This window comes from Euprymna scolopes, chromosome 39 (genome assembly GCF_053919585.1).
Source record: "Euprymna scolopes isolate OS-2025 chromosome 39, ASM5391958v1, whole genome shotgun sequence".
NCBI lineage: Eukaryota > Metazoa > Mollusca > Cephalopoda > Sepiida > Sepiolidae > Euprymna > Euprymna scolopes.
In genome coordinates, this window is record NC_136520.1 from 39,342,057 (window position 1) to 39,359,651 (window position 17,595).

The 17,595-nt window shown below is 31.1% G+C and overlaps 1 protein-coding gene across 1 annotated transcript in view; it reads left to right on the forward strand.

Moving 5' to 3' along the window:
• Nucleotides 1-6,583: 6,583 nt before the first annotated feature.
• Nucleotides 6,584-17,595, forward strand: part of LOC145263766 (uncharacterized) — an 87,602-nt gene continuing 76,590 nt past the window's right edge. Inside the window, exon 1 of the mRNA XM_080120808.1 lies at nt 6,584-6,627. The gene's annotated coding sequence lies outside the window, so the exon portion shown is untranslated. The remainder of the gene's footprint in view (nt 6,628-17,595) is intronic.

Here is a 17,595-nt window from a genome sequence, read left to right on the forward strand (position 1 = left end):
AATCAACAGAGACTAAATCAAATTAAGACATATAACGGTGTAATAGCCGATGCAAATTCACCTTTATCTCTACTAGTATATTAAAGGAACTTTGTGTGCATGTGTGTGTGTGAGTTCGTTCCCTATGGACTCGAAAACGGCTGGGTCAATCATATTTTTCAAATTTCACACAAATGCACTTTATGTGCCTGGCAGTGTTCTTAGACAGGTTTTGTATCGAAATGTCTTTGTTGAGTATTGATGATCAAAATAATCCGATAAAAGAAGGAACAGGCATTTTTGACCAAAGTTAACACCTTATACAGCCTAACCTCACAAGTGCATTTGAGAAGGGTTTTTTTTTACCGCACAAGTAGAAAGATCCGGCATATAAAATCGACATTAGGTTTTCTGATATGACAGGGTAGTGTTCACGATGAATGTTTCTGTTTAGAGTGCAATTAAACAATGATACTTGATATTTGCATTTTAAACTTTAATTCAAACGATTATATATAAAAATAATTTCATAAAATCAAGTGGGTTCTCTACAGTGCAATGTAGACTACAATGTATTGTGGACTAAGTCACTACGGAGAGGATTGAAAAATGGGCGATTTTACTGATTTCGATGACAGTAGGATGGTGTAACATTCGTTAATTCTCATTTATTCCTGGGCAATGTCGGGTCTCCCTGCTAGTTCATACAATATATATGTATTTTAAAAAATCATATTATTGCAATGTGTTATTACTTGTGTCAGTATGGTCAGATGGATGTTCTGTGTTTTATATTATGGTAAAATTTCACTTCCTCAGATCTACAATGTGGCCCAGTTAAAAGTAGCCCAGAGCATGTAGTAGAGAGGAGGAACATTCTTTTATTATTTAAATTACTTGTAGCATTGTTTAAATTACCTGTAGCATTGTTTAAATTACCTGTAGCATTGTTCAAATTACCTGTAGCATTATTTAAATTACCTGTAGCATTGTTTAAATTACCTGTAGCATTGTTTAAATTACCAGTAGCATTGTTCAAATTACCTGTAGTATTGTTTAAATTACCTGTAGCATTGTTCAAATTACCTGTAGTATTGTTTAAATCATATGTAGTATTGTTCAAATTACCTGTAGCATTGTTTAAATTACCTGTAGCATTGTTTAAATTACCTGTAGTATTGTTTAAATTACCTGTAGCATTGTTTAAATTACCTGTAGCATTGTTTAAATTACCTGTAGCATTGTTTAAATTACCTGTAGCATTGTTCAAATTACCTGTAGTATTGTTTAAATTATATGTAGTATTGTTCAAATTACCTGTAGCATTGTTTAAATTGCCTGTAATATTGTTCAAATTACCTGTAGCATTGTTTAAATTACCTGTAGCATTGTTTAAATAACCTGTAGCATTGTTTAAATTTCCTGTAGTATTGTTCAAATTACCTGTAGCATTGTTTAAATTACCTGTAGCATTGTTTAAATTACCTGTAGCATTGTTCAAATTACCTGTAGCATTGTTCAAATTACCTGTAGTATTGTTTAAATTACCTGTAGTATTGTTCAAATTACCTGTAGTATTGTTTAAATTACCTGTAGCATTATAAAAGATGCTGGAAGTGCTCCCCGTTGACATCTATGCATTTCTGGGTATGTTTAACAACGTTTGCAAATACTGCCTGTAGATCTTCTCTGGTGATTCTCCTGATAACGTTGGTAATGTTCTCCTTTAGTTGGTCTAGACTGTGAGGATTATTTGCATAAACTTTTTGTTTTAACGTTCCCCAAAGATAAAAATCACATGATGACAAGCCAGAGGAACATGGTGGCCATAACCCTTTGCTTATTGTTCTCTCCTCTGTAAACATGGCATGAACTCATGTACTCGTGTCAGTGAGACGTGAGACGTGTGGCATGTAGCGCCATCTTGTTGGAAAAAGAATTGCATTTTGTCCTGTGGTATCAGTTGGTCGTAAGAGAAAGTTTAGAGATATCGGGCTACTTTTCAGTGGGCCGTACTGTATGTTCGACTTTGGTTCATACGCATGAGATTTAGAAGGAAAGAAGAAAGGAAGGAAGTCTATGATTCCAAATTCAGATTTCACATTATATTTCTGCTCCAAAATATTATCAGCAGAATGCCAATTTGTTTTATACATTTTACACATTAAATAACATTTACCTATAAAGTAGTCACTTCCTAATTCGGTCATTTTAGGACTTTCTCTTTGTCTTGCTTAGCTTAGGAAGTAACAAATGTATTGCCATCAGCTTGGATATTGAAAAATGTACAATTAAACACCAAAATCATTTATAAAATAAATAATTTTGGGAAGGAAAATAATTATTAAAAAAAAAAAAAAAATATAAAAGATTAGATTAATATTAAATTAATTGGTTAAAATATTTAAAAAGTAGAAATACGAAAATGAGGCGATTAGTAAATACGAAGGATATCAAAAAATTAAAAAGAACGAAAAAAAAATATGAAGATAGTGAGTAGGTAGGTTCAACTGGTTATTCTCTAAAAATAGAGTTTATGAATTTATTCATATATGGAAAAATAGTGAATTTGGCCGCCTGAAGAGTAGCTGCCAAAAAAGGTGGTATATCTACTAGAGGCCTGGCAAAGCAACCGGGGAGACAACCAAGCAAAAAAAAAAAAAAAAAAAGCCTAAGCAAAATTCATCCCAAGCAGCAAAACTAAAGCTAGCCTGCCAGGACGCTATATATACAAATGTAAGCAAATTTGGGCATAGTTTATTGGTTTGAAAATATAGTTTTTTTTTTTACCAATTGTTATAAAATCTTAACCCTAAAATAGTATAATAATCTTCAAAAAGTCTGCAAATTTTCATGTGGTTTCGTCCCATAGAACTAAAGATATGAGCATTTCAATATTTAATTTGGCTACGAGTGTATATATATATATATATATATATATATATATATATATATATATATATATATATATAATCCAAAACCTCTGGCTTTGATGGTGGGAGAGACAAAAACTTGCTGCTATGGTTTCAAATGATCTGAAATAATAGCAAGGGGAGACTTGATTCCAAATATTTCTCATATGGTATATCTCCCCTCTTTTGGAAATAGGGTACGATTATGAATATCTCCAGTATCAAATGATTTTTATGCATTGTGAAATTCATTTTATGTATGAAAACCAAAGAGGGGAGATATAACATATGAGAAATATTTGGAATCAAGTTTCCCCGAACTGTCTGTTATTTTAGATCATTTGAAATTATAGCAGTAAGTTTTAGTCTCCCCTCCATCAAGGCCAAAAGTTTTGGGGGGAATATATATATATATATATATATATATATATATATATATATATATATATATATATATATATATATATATATATATTACAAAACTTTGTTTAAATTCAAAGACTTAGATTTTGTCTTTTTTAGAAATTTTGTTTATTTCATCTTGGATTTCTTCATTACAGCCGTTTCGTTAATGGGATGGCAATTTTATGATTTTATGTTTTTATAAAAGTCTCCAATTCTCATAAATTCGTCAGATGTTATTTCCATTCGATGTTACCAACAAAAAGTTAATTTTGTACATGATAAACCCGTTTGGAGAAAAGAAATTCCATCTCCTCTTTGTTACAAGTCGGCCATCTTGGATACTGTGCAAACCAAAATTTCTGTTACAAACCTTAATTTCGTATTTTTTAGTTTTAATTTCCAATTTTTTCCTATTTTTTGTATTCTTTCCTATTTTTTATAATTTTTATTTCTACATTTATGCGTGTTTATTCTAATATTTATTTTGTTTGGTTTCGTATTCTTATTTATTAGTTAATGTCTTTGTTTCAAGGGGAGGTCATTCTCATGGAATATATTTTTATTACTGGAGTTACTTCCCTTACATCTTTTTCTTTACTTATATTATACGTTTTGGTTTTAGTTTATTTTCTCGTTTAATTGTTTCCTTCTTTTTCATTTTATTTATTTTTAATTATATTTATCCAGTTTTTTAATTATACTTTTACGTTCCATTTTGTTGTTCTATTATGTTACCGTTATTCTTATATGGTCGATTGATCTGTGTTTCTAATTTTTTTGTGCTACTTGCTCTACATTTATGTTTATGTTGTTTTTTAGTCTGGTTTAATGTGTCAAATTAAGTATCAATTTCTGTGCAGATATCCGTGAATTACATCTTGTCGTCTGTTTGATAATTTTCCTTCTGATATTAGTATATGGTATGCTTATAGTATGCAAAGGTTGCATTGGTTTGCTTGGTTTATATTTTTTCGCTCTATCTACTATGGACCATCTTAATTTATATTCAGTTTTATTTTATGTTAATTCCTTAACCCATACTGCTAATGTGGTTGACTTTTTCTTAGTTTCTTTTTTTGTTATTTTACTTATTACTATTGATTCTGTTGCTATCTTCATTATTGTGATTGTCTTTATTATTGTAATCATCTCTTCTGTTGTTTTCATTTTTATCTGCTATGTTGTTGTTTTCGTTACCTGTAGTGTTATTTTCTTTCTCAGTATCTTGTTTAAACGATGTAGATGATTACCATATCTGTCCTTAAAGCAAGTTCCAGTACTCCCTAGATATACTTTAGTTTCGTTATTTGTTATAACTTCACATTTGTATAATACGTTGCGGGAAATTTTTGTCTATAATTTAGTAAGTAAGTAATTAGTAAATAAAATAATTCATAAACACTTTTGGTGCTTGCTTCCAGAAATGAAAGATTCTTATAGAAATTCTGCTCCACTATTGCATACAGTGGCCATTATAAACGTGAGAAGTTTCACATTAATTGAAAAAGATCTGAAATTAATTTTATTTCATTTTAAAATCTATTAATCTGTATGACCTTTGTTAATACTCAATATTTTTTTTATTTATTTTAATTCAGCATTTTTATTCCCCGTGTATTTATAGCTTAGTTCTATTTCGTTTTAGTTTTAATTCATTTTCTGTGTACTTATGTTGCTATGTTCAAGTTTGTGGAGGACAGGTTGGTTGGTGGGTTGTTTTTGTTTTATGGCATATCAAACCTTTTCAGGTTATTTAATGCCGAATCCAGTGATTTTGAAGAAAAGTTATTTTTATAGAATATATTTGTTTTTGTTTTTTTTTTAAGTCGGTTTCTATTTAACCAATAGTTGGGACCCTAACAGGTACTACCACTCCGGGTCAGAGTGAACCTGGGAGCAATGGCAATTAAAGGGTGGCTCCACACGCCCCAAAGCCCGCAAGTTGGGGCCTCACCATCGGATATAGTTTAAGGTCATATCCAGGACCTAGTGGAGGACAGGATGGCCTGTTTATGTAATTGGGATCCCATCCTCCATGTGTGTTAATGATTGATAAGTGATTGAGATATCGAGAAGCAAATGTTGCATAATGAAGAGACGAAACAAACCGATATATGATAGTGAAAGAATGTAGATTTATTTACATAAAAATACAGGAGATAGACATAAGAATTTGTTGAGAACAGAGAAATAACGTTACTTGCGATTAGTATTTGATGATAGACTGACGAGTTAGCCAGGAGAGCTGGTTGGCTGGCCATACCAACCAGGAGTGCGATATCGTCACATCTTGACTTGTTGGGAGTTCAAAGAAAAGGGGATAGAAATATACAGAAAAGGAAGTGACGTGGCTGTGTCGCTCTCTGGTTACCATAGTTAAAAGGCGATAGCTGAGTTAGCTTGGGAATTCAATTGCCACAAGTTTAACCATTTAAAGGGAGACAATTTTGTTGTAATGATTAAATATTTCCGATCCTCTTGCTGCAAAAATAATTGTAATTGCTAAATATTCTTCAAATCTGTAGTTGGGTATGCATTAATTTTCATATCAGCGAATCAGCAGTTCTAAAAAGACTGAAGACGAGAGAACAGGGAAGTGATTGTCACGAAAGATACGAGACGTGTTAAAAGTCGTCCTTATGATGGCAATATATTTTATAATTTTTTTTTTTTACCATAATTAGACCACATAGATCAATTGAACGAATTTCACTTTTGAAATGTATTTAAATAAAAATGGCGTTGCTTTAATAAACGGGAAATTGTGGAACAATTAAATTGAAAATAGATAAAGTTAGAATTGTTTACCTTAGCGACATCATATTAATCCTGTCTTATTTTTAATGTCTGCAAAAGGTGATAACATACGTAAGAACATTAAATTATTAATGTCTAAATATATAAACGACTATATGTCTGTCTGCCTATCTGTCTCCATATTTTTAAACTGTCTCCACCGAAACTAAAAATCACAGAGTGGTGCTGGGGGGGCTCAAATGATTGGATTTTTTACGGGCCATTCTTTTATAGGTTTTTAGCCTGTTAAAATTGTTTTCAATGGGTCAAAAGTGGGTCAAAATTAGAAAAGTCGTAAACATTTTGTACATTTATCTCAGTTCATTTTTAATTTTTAATTGGTTTATATGCGTGTCGTATTTAAGCATATTTTTTACACCCGGGCAATCCCGGACTTTTAAAATATTTTTCTGATACAAATTAATAATTTTTATATATTTTTTGGTAATTTTTTGTTTCATTCTTTTTCTGTTCTTTTTTTTTTTTAGCCTTATTTTATTCCTCGTTGGGATAGGATTTCTCATTGAAAATTTTGGTAAGTAATATTTTTAAACAAAATGTTATACATGGGAATTAGATTTGTTTGGTAGAGACCGTACGGCATTCACACAGACAAGGTCACACACACACACACGCACACACACACACATACACACACACACACACATACACACACACACACACACACACACATATATATATATAATATTTTTATTTATATAGACAAATATTACATAGTCGCTACACTGACCATGCTAATGTTTCGGACAATTGGTCGGTAAGAACCAAAAGTCCTCATCAGGTGACATAATAAAGTCTGTGTACCACTGAAAGCGTCTGGTTCTCAAATGGAAGAATTGAGGAAATATATTTTTTTATAAAAATAAAATGTTAAATTTAAAAGGCTGGTAGGTTAAGTGACATTTTAGACTCCAAACATAGAAAGCGACATTAGCATGTTCAATGTAATATTTGTCTATATAAATAAAAATATTATATTTTGCTCTTTTTATTGAGCACTCTTAATAACTTCGTTTTAATTTGCGAGTTTTCCCTCTTGAATACTTTAACTTGGTGTGTGTGTGTGTGTGTGTGTATATATATATATATATATATATATATATATATATATATATTAGTGATGGGACGATTCCAATATTTTTCTCGATTCCGACACAATTACCGATTTTGTACTAAATTTCCAATTCTGATACAATTACCGATTCTGATTCTATATAAATCTCTAATTATTTAACTATAAGATTGTTATTTTCCCCAATTTTCGTAAAAACACATGTTAAATATGCAGATATTTTCCTAAACATCAAAATACACTTGTGGAGGATGATTTATCGATTTTAGCTTTACTGGTAATTTGAAATCAATAAATATTTATTATTTTATCATTATTACAAGCAATGGAAGATTTTGGTTTAAACAAAATCAAATAAAAAAAGACAAAAGAATCGTTTTGACATCGGAATCGATTCTGATTAATCGCCCCAACACTAATATATATATGGTCTCTGATCTGTCTTGAGAGACAATGGATACCTCTTGTTGTAAGAGTGCTTGCACATTTAATCGTAAAGCAAGTGTTGCGCAATCTCAAACCTTGCCTCTCCTCAATCAGCACTGACTGACTCAAGTAGGAAGGAAATGTCTAGGATGACTGGAAATAATGCTGAGATAAGTGAAGAGCACATACAGCACCTGGTATTCCCAAATGGTCCCCCATTTTGTACTGATCAGGCTCAATTCTGCTTAACTTTTGTGATCTGACGGGAACTGGTGTGTCAGTGTGATTATGCTGTATTGTATATATGTGTGTGCATCTGTGTGGTTGCATGTACTAGAACTTTTTCATCCTAAATTCTATGCAATTATGCACAATGTAGAAACTATGCATCAATAAAATCATGCGTAATAGTTAAATGAAACCAATCATCTAATAAGAAACCATAAACATATGAATAATTAATTAATTAATTAATTAAATAATTAATTAATTAATGAATGCTTGTTTTTAAAAGAAATATGCAAATTAGTTAATCTTCATGAAGTTGCTTGCATACCCAAGACTGAGTATGTTAAGATGTTCGTTTTAATAATTTTTAAATAGAATAAGTAGGTTTATAATATCAATGCCAGTGCAGCAAAAACTCAACTTTATATATACTACCAGAGAGACCCAAAGTTCCTATTTACAATGCCTCCCCACGGGACAGTATTAGACACCAGGGTCGTTTTTAAACGTGGAGAAAAGGAACAAAAATTAAAAATTGTCTCAGTCGTGAAGGATTTCTCGTCCACTGACAGAGAACAAGAAATTGAAGTGCGGCGTCTAAAGAACAGATACTACACTGTGATTTCGGCCCAAAGAGACCCAAAGTTACTCGCGATTGAATGAGGATCAATGAATTATTCACTCTCCCATATTTTATTGTCATAAAAATCGATGGAATCGTCTATTTTCAAATCAAATCGATTAATTGTCTGCTATAGTTGGGAATCCACCACAATGTACTGTCAGAAAGCTTCACAAACTCACATGCTTCCATGCAGTGACTTAGTTCACGGTGTATTGTAATTTATATTGCACTGTAGAGAACTTACTGTTGCTTTTATAAAATTATTTTTATATAATCGCTTGAATTTAAAGTTTAAAATGCAAAATTCCAGTATCATAGTTCGATTGTGCTCTAAACAGAAACATTCATTTCAAACGCGACCCTGTCATATCAAAGAATCTGCTGTTTATTTTATGCGCTGGGCTTTTCTGCTTGTTCGGTAATAAAACTTCTTAAATGCCCTTGTGATGTAAGGTGTTAATTTTGGTCAAAATCGCCTGTTCCTTCATTCATTGGATTTTTTCGATTATCGATACTTATCGAAGACATTCCGATATAAAACCTATCTAAAAACACTGCCAGGCCCATAAAGTACCTTTATGTGAAATTTGATAAAAATTGACCCAGCTGTTTTAGAGTACATAAGGAACGAACACACACATAGTTCCTTTTATATAATAGTAGCGATACATACATACATACATACATACATACATACATACATACATACATGTTTGATTTGGCAAATAGAAAGTGGGGGATCTTGGTGTCTCATAGTCTTTTCTTTTAAGTGAAGATGATACGCATTGCTGTGGAATCAATAATTAACAGATATTTGACAATCATTCTATTCTTGTGATTGATGGGAATATTGAACTTTTGGGGATATTGTTGTTGATATGCTTTCGTTTTTTTTTTTTTTTTTTTTTTTTTGTTTCTGTAGATAGACTGATGTCTGGAAAGGCTTATATGACTTTAAAATAAACATTTCCTGGAAACAGCTGTAAACAAGCGTAATGTATTGTGTACACTATTTATTTGGAATATGATCGTTGAAAATGTACACACACACGCGCGCGCGTGCTCGCAAGAAGCAAGCAATGAAATCCAAACAGAAATAATTAGTATTTCTTACAATTTTACTTACTTTGTTATTGTTTTCTTAAGATAGTCACACATGTTTCTGCATGTTCCTGTTTTTTAATCCAATTAAAAACGATTTGCTGTTATGCAAGCTGTGCAAAGCCAAAATCACAAATAATGAATTGATTAAAAAAAAAAAAGATTGGTTTCACATAATCCATAGCTTACTTCATTTCCTGAAAATAATTTACGACAAATAGCACACAGAGACCCGCTGATGTCTTGGTGATACGTCGGGCTAACATGTTGATCGTATGCTCCAAAGACTTAAGTATATATCTTAGTACTGAGAAAGTTATTGGAAAGGGATATAGTTTGAATAGGATTGAATGTCCCGACTTTCTGCTCGATATTGTTTACGGCGTACTATCTACTATTTATTTCTGGTGAGATGCCTAGAAACTCCTCATTTATAGCCTTCAAATTATTTCCATTTTATGGACACTCTTTCCATATAAGTACTTTCATTGATAGTGTAGTATTGGGAATCCCAGCTTAAATGCTATCTAGGTAGTTGTAGAAATAGCAAGTTATGTAGATATATTTTCGATTCCCATCAGCGAGTTTAGTGGGGTCAGAGAAGGTTAGATTTGACACTCATCAAACTCAAGTTACCTTTTGTCAACCTAGAGAGAATGCACCGGAAATTAGGGGTGACATGCACCGGAAATTAGGGGTAAAATAGGAATTGTGGTCGTAGTTTTCCAGTCGATCAGATGTGACAGTGGTTTTGGCCTGCAGATGGAGCAGACAGGAGATTAGGGTCTCTCCACAGCAACCAGGTTTCGACATGATAGGCTTGCCTTTAATAAAAGAATCGAAGCTTCAATCCATCTCGTGTTATCAATGCATCTGCAGCAGTAAGTACCACTCCCCATGAGATGGCAGCCCAGCGACAAGAAGATATCATCCGCTGGACAAGGCAAGCAGGTATGTACACATTATATATTTGCGCATACATGTCGAGACCCTTCAAGGCAAGAAACTGTGTAAGAATAGAACACACACACATAAGTACGAACACATAAGTACGAACACATAAGTACGAACACATAAGTACGAACACATAAGTACGAACACATATTGATAAGAACACACAGACTTTAAAAGTACCCTCAAAAGTAAAAACAAAAGTAAAAGAGAATAGCAACAGGAACGTTTAATAATAATAGTAATAAATAAACGTTTAATAATAATAAATAAACGTTTAATAATAATAGTAATAAATAAACGTTTAATAATAATAGTAATAAATAAACGTTTAATAATAATAAATAAACGTTTAATAATAATAAATAAACGTTTAATAATAATAAATAAACGTTTAATAATGATAAATAAACGTTTAATGATAATAGTAATAAATAAACGTTTAATAATGATAAATAAACGTTTAATAATAATAAATAAACATTTAATAATAATAAATAAACGTTTAATAATAATAAATAAACGTTTAATAATAATAAATAAACGTTTAATAATGATAAATAAACGTTTAATGATAATAGTAATAAATAAACGTTTAATAATAATAAATAAACGTTTAATAATAATAAATAAACGTTTAATAATAATAAATAAACGTTTAATAATAATAAATAAACGTTTAATAATAATAAATAAACGTTTAATAATAATAAATAAACGTTTAATAATAGTAAATAAACGTTTAATGATAATAGTAATAAATAAACGTTTAATAATGATAAATAAACGTTTAATAATAATAAATAAACGTTTAATAATAATAAATAAACGTTTAATAATAATAAATAAACGTTTAATAATAATAGTAATAAATAAACGTTTAATAATAATAAATAAACGTTTAATGATAATAGTAATAAATAAACGTTTAATAATGATAAATAAACGTTTAATAATAATAAATAAACGTTTAATAATAATAAATAAACGTTTAATAATAATAGTAATAAATAAACGTTTAATAATAATAAATAAACGTTTAATAATAATAGTAATAAATAAACGTTTAATAATAATAAATAAACGTTTAATGATAATAGTAATAAATAAACGTTTAATAATGATAAATAAACGTTTAATAATAATAAATAAACGTTTAATAATAATAAATAAACGTTTAATAATAATAGTAATAAATAAACGTTTAATAATAATAAATAAACGTTTAATGATAATAGTAATAAATAAACGTTTAATAATGATAAATAAACGTTTAATAATAATAAATAAACGTTTAATAATAAATAAACGTTTAATAATAATAGTAATAAATAAACGTTTAATAATAATAAATAAACGTTTAATAATAATAAATAAACGTTTAATAATAATAGTAATAAATAAACGTTTAATAATAATAAATAAACGTTTAATAATAATAAATAAACGTTTAATAATAATAGTAATAAATAAACGTTTAATAATAATAAATAAACGTTTAATAATAATAAATAAACGTTTAATAATAATAGTAATAAATAAACGTTTAATAATAATAGTAATAAATAAACGTTTAATAGTAATAAATAAACGTTTAATAATAAAAAATAAACGTTTAATAATAATAGTAATAAATAAACGTTTAATAATAATAAATAAACGTTTAATAATAATAAATAAACGTTTAATAATAATAGTAATAAATAAACGTTTAATAGTAATAAATAAACGTTTAATAATAATAAATAAACGTTTAATAATAATAGTAATAAATAAACGTTTAATAATAATAAATAAACGTTTAATAATAATAAATAAACGTTTAATAATAATAGTAATAAATAAACGTTTAATAATAATAAATAAACGTTTAATAATAATAAATAAACGTTTAATAATAATAGTAATAAATAAACGTTTAATAATAATAGTAATAAATAAACGTTTAATAGTAATAAATAAACGTTTAATAATAATAAATAAACGTTTAATAATAATAGTAATAAATAAACGTTTAATAATAATAAATAAACGTTTAATAATAATAAATAAACGTTTAATAATAATAGTAATAAATAAACGTTTAATAATAATAAATAAACGTTTAATAATAATAAATAAACGTTTAATAATAATAGTAATAAATAAACGTTTAATAATAATAAATAAACGTTTAATAATAATAAATAAACGTTTAATAATAATAGTAATAAATAAACGTTTAATAATAATAAATAAACGTTTAATAGTAACAGAACGCAAAAGAGAATCTTTAACAATAGTACACACATGAAACTCGTCTCCTTTGAAGTAATCTCTTTCGGCTGCAATGCACTTGTACCGTTCGAGCAACTTCTGGAAAGCTCATGGAAGTTCACTTGTGTGAGCGCGTCAATGACCCTTGTCGCAGCCTCTTTCATCTCCACAATTGTCTCATAACGACAGCCTCTAAAGGTTTTCGTTAAGCTTAGGGAATAAACAAACGTCACAAGGTCTGGAGAGTGAGGAACTGTCTTAATGCCCATCTTGGTCAAAGAGTCTGTCACAAGGATGGAGCACCCTTGGGATAAACTTTTGCAAAATCTTCTGCATCTTCAGTTCTTCACGAATAATTGTGTGTACAGTTCCCACACTGACATCAAACTGTGCACTTATTGTCACTATAGATATACAGCGGTTCTTATCTACGAAATTCTTTATTTGGCCAATCAACTCTGGTGTTCTGACTTCCTTACTCCTCCCACATCTCTTATCATCCCTCACAGACTCTTTGCCTTCGTTGGCTCTCTTATGCCACTCAAAAAACTGATGCCCGATCCATGCAAAATAGTCCAAAAGCAGTCTGATGCATTCCATAAGTTTCTGTAGCATTTGTCCCAAGAGTCCACTGTGGAATTTCCATAGGTCCCGCTACAACCTGAAAAGGATATTATCTTTAATAAAACAAACGTATCAAGATAGTAGAATCTCTACACGGTTAAGAGGAGTAATTCATATATTAAATTATAAGATGAGGGATAAAAGTTACTTAGAGTTTTATTATATCACGGAGGGGGGGGGGCTTTGTTCAGTCGTAAAGTACATATAAATATGATATTTTAATTTGTGCAGATTGCGTATATATTATTATAGTCGTGATTTCAAAAGTAAAAAACAGTATTTAGGTGCCAACAACTAGAATCGAAACCGAAAGCAAAACTGTAGCATTCAAAGCTGGTGACGTTACCACTCTACTAACGTGACACACATATGAACTGATTAAACATAAACTAAGATGAATGTACAAAATGTATAACGATTTTTTTTCAATTTTGACCCATTTTTGACCCCTAAAAACTATTTTAATCGGCTACAGAACCATAATAAATGGTTAATAAAAATCCACTCATTTAAGACCGCAGCGCTGCTTTGCAACTTTTAGTTCAGGAAGAGATAGTTTGGAAATATGGAGACAGACAAAGAGACATAGTGCCTTTTATATATTAGACTAGTGGGGCAGTGGATGGGTCATAAAATACGCTTACATATGATGTTTTGATTTGTCCAGAGTTTGTATATATTATTATAAAGTCGTGATTAAAAAAAAAAAGTATTTGGGTGCCATCAGCTAGAATCGAAACCGAAAGCAAAGCTGTAGCATTTAAGCTGGTGACGTTACCACTCTACCAACGTGACATGCATATGAATAGATTAAAAATGAATAATTAAAAATAAACTAAGATGAATGTACAAAATGTCTAACGATTTTTTAAATTTTGACCCATTAAAAACTATTTTAACGGGCTAAAGGCCCATAAAAAACGGTCTATAAAAATCCAATCATTTGAGGTCTATAGTGCCGCTCTGCAACTTTTAGTTTCAGAGGATATAGAGTTTGAAAATATCAAGACAGACAGACGTATAGCCTTTTATATATTAGAAGATAAGATCAATGAGGAAGGAAAATGAGAAAAAAGCATTTAGCTTCGAAATGTCATGGCTTAAAGAGTTTGTTTCCTACTTTTTTTTCATTTTCATCCTTATTTCATGAAGGCAAGAAGAATGAGAAACTGCGGAACTATCAGAAATTGAGAGATTGCTACGTTGTAAAACAAGAAAACTCCCATTGTGCCAATCATTATAGGTGCGTTTAGCTCAATTAAAGATGATCTTGAGAAACAGTTGAACCCCTTGGGAATCAAGTATAACATCACCATACTTCAGAAGTCGGTTCTGCTTGGCACAGCAAACATCCTACGTCAGGAGCTTTTCATTTAATCGACCTTTTGAATATGCTCACCAGCTTTGGTGTATAAATACCCGCTCTTAAGTAAAAAAAATAACCGGCGTAAATGATCACAGCACTATGAAATTAACGAACATAATAATAAATTAATAAAAGAACTTGAAAAGGATATTATCTATATATATATAAAAGCGAAAATGTATGTATGTATGTATGTATGTATGTTTGTGTGTCTGCTAAAAACTTTTGACCGACGGAACAAAAATTCACAAACTTGGTCTCATATGAAAGCCCCACCCTCTGGACGACAAATATCGAAAAATTGGCCCAAAACGACCATCAGAAGTGCGTCGACTGATCGATTTTCTGCAGGGGGGGGGGGCAAAAAAGTGACATTTTAATGTTAAACATTACATATTTTTAAATCGATTTATAACTGCCCCAAAAAATATGGGCGCCAACTCTTCTGCATAAAGTGTACATAGGACCGTTTATTTTGGGTCAACTTGTATTTAGAGCTGAGTCATGTCACATGATCTTGATGTCAGCAAGCTATAATGGCAGTCTGAATTTAAAAACATTGTTGTTATCGTTAAAAGATTTTTTAACCCTCACACAAGCTAAACTATGAACTTCTACACTATGGCAACGTTACCAAAGTTATTAGCACGTTAAAAATAGTTAGATACGATAGTTAAACGAAAAATAACAAGCCAAAAATGTGAAGTAAAAAAAAATATGCTTACAAAAAATATTAGCGATCGAAGTTTTTACAAAAAAAAAACAGCCAGACGCCATTTTCTTTTTTAGTAACACTCTTTAGAGTAAGGAAGACGAAGTGAGCGAGAGAGAGAGAGAGAGAAAGAGAGAGAGAGAGAGAGAGAGAGAGAGAGAGAGAGAGAGAGAGAGAAACGTTAACTTTTTCACCCCGAAATCGACAATTTTCGACAGCATGCGTCAGATGACGTCATGACGTTGTGACCTGATTTACTTTAAATAGTTGAAAAACCGAACAAATTTCATATGCGTCGGTTTAACTCAGGTAGTTAAGGCCTTGGTTCATTATCTAAATGTTTTGGGTTCGAATCGTGGTGTGAGATGGGTTTTCTTTTTCGATTTTTTAAATGTAAATATTGAACCCTGTATTATTTAAGTCATTTTTCACGTAACGTTCGTTTTCCTGTTTTTTTCCTTACTTCGCTTATTCTTAGCGACACCCAAAAACACCCAAAAAAATTCGCTTATTCTTAGCGACACCCAAAAACACCCAAAAAAATTCGCTTATTCTTAGCGACACCCAAAAACACCCAAAAAAATTTTAATATCGAAACAGGCTTATTGAAGCCATTTTTCACGTGTTCGTTTTTCTGTTTTCATCATTCGTTTGCCTTACGTTAGTTTTTTTTGTGTTTTTTTTCGATGTTTTGATTACCCCCCACCCCACCCCCGCTTGATTAAAACGTTGTTTTCTTTTCTTACTTCGCTTATAACAATGCTTTCATCGTCGTCGTCGTAACACTCGACGACTTTCAAACATCTTTCACTTATTCGCTTATAACAATGCTTCATTCTGGCTGGCCGATTTTATTTTCAAACTTCGCCTCAGGGCTTCGGCTTCGATCCTACCCCTCCCCCCGGTTTCTTTTTTATTTAACACCACACACACCTACAAACACCCGGGCAACGCGGGTACCCCTCGCTAGTCTATAATATAAATCTCACCTGTCTGTTTAAATGTATATATGCCTAAAACTTTCGACAGAGGTGACGGATTTTCATGAGATTGGTATCGTTTTGAAGCTCGATCCTTCGGACAACAAATATAAAAAAATTGACTAAAAACATCAATCTCTTCACCCTCAACTGGGCACTTTTTGCACGGTGGAGTCGTTTATTTTCGTCGATATTTTCGAAAGTCATCCCCTCTTTTCAATTGACTAGCCTTAATTTAAACATTCGTCACTTCCGGTTTGGCGATGGGCGCAACAGCAAAGACGTTACATTTTTTTTGGGGGGGGTCACGTTCTTTTCCTCATTTGCAGTATGGGTTCAAACCTGCCTGCCTACTACAACTTTTTTTTTTTTTTGCTCAAAGCACACCTCCAAACACACGAGAAACGCTGGGCACCCAGGCTAGCCTTTAATAAAACAAACCTATCTAGATAGATGAAGCTCTACACAGTTAAGAGGAGCAATATATATATTAAATTGAAAGATGAATCACAAAAGTTATAAAGAAGTTTATTTTATCATCAGATCAATAAGGAAGGAAGACGAGAAACAAGCATTTAGCTTCGAAATGCCATGGCTTAAAGAGTTTTTTTCCGACATTTTTTTCCATTTTCGTCCCTATTAATTTGATGATATAATAAAGTTCTATGTAACTTTTATCTCTCATCTTTTAATTTAATAATATAAAAAATACCGCTCCAGAAGATATCTCACTACTGATGCAATTCTCTATCTATATAAAAGCCAAGTACGTCCAAGGATGGAATACTGTTGCCATATCTGGGCAGGAACTGCTAAAAACAGCCTATCCTGCCTTGACAGAGTACAAAATAGACTTCGTGGCTTAGTGGGGGATGCCCTTTTCTCTACCCTGCAACCTCTCTCCCACAGAAGAGACGTTGCGAGCCTGTCCTTGTTTTATCGTTATTTCCATGGCAGATGCTCGTCTGAACTCCAATCTCTGGTCCCCCCTCACCAATCTTTCACGAAAAACACCCGTCTAGCTGAATCCACTGTGAAAAATTTCCCCACTCTATATCTGTGCCTAAATCAAAACGTGGATTCCATGAACAAAGCTTCTTTCTTAGAACTGCACGCCTGTGGAACTCTGTTCCGTCTGCCT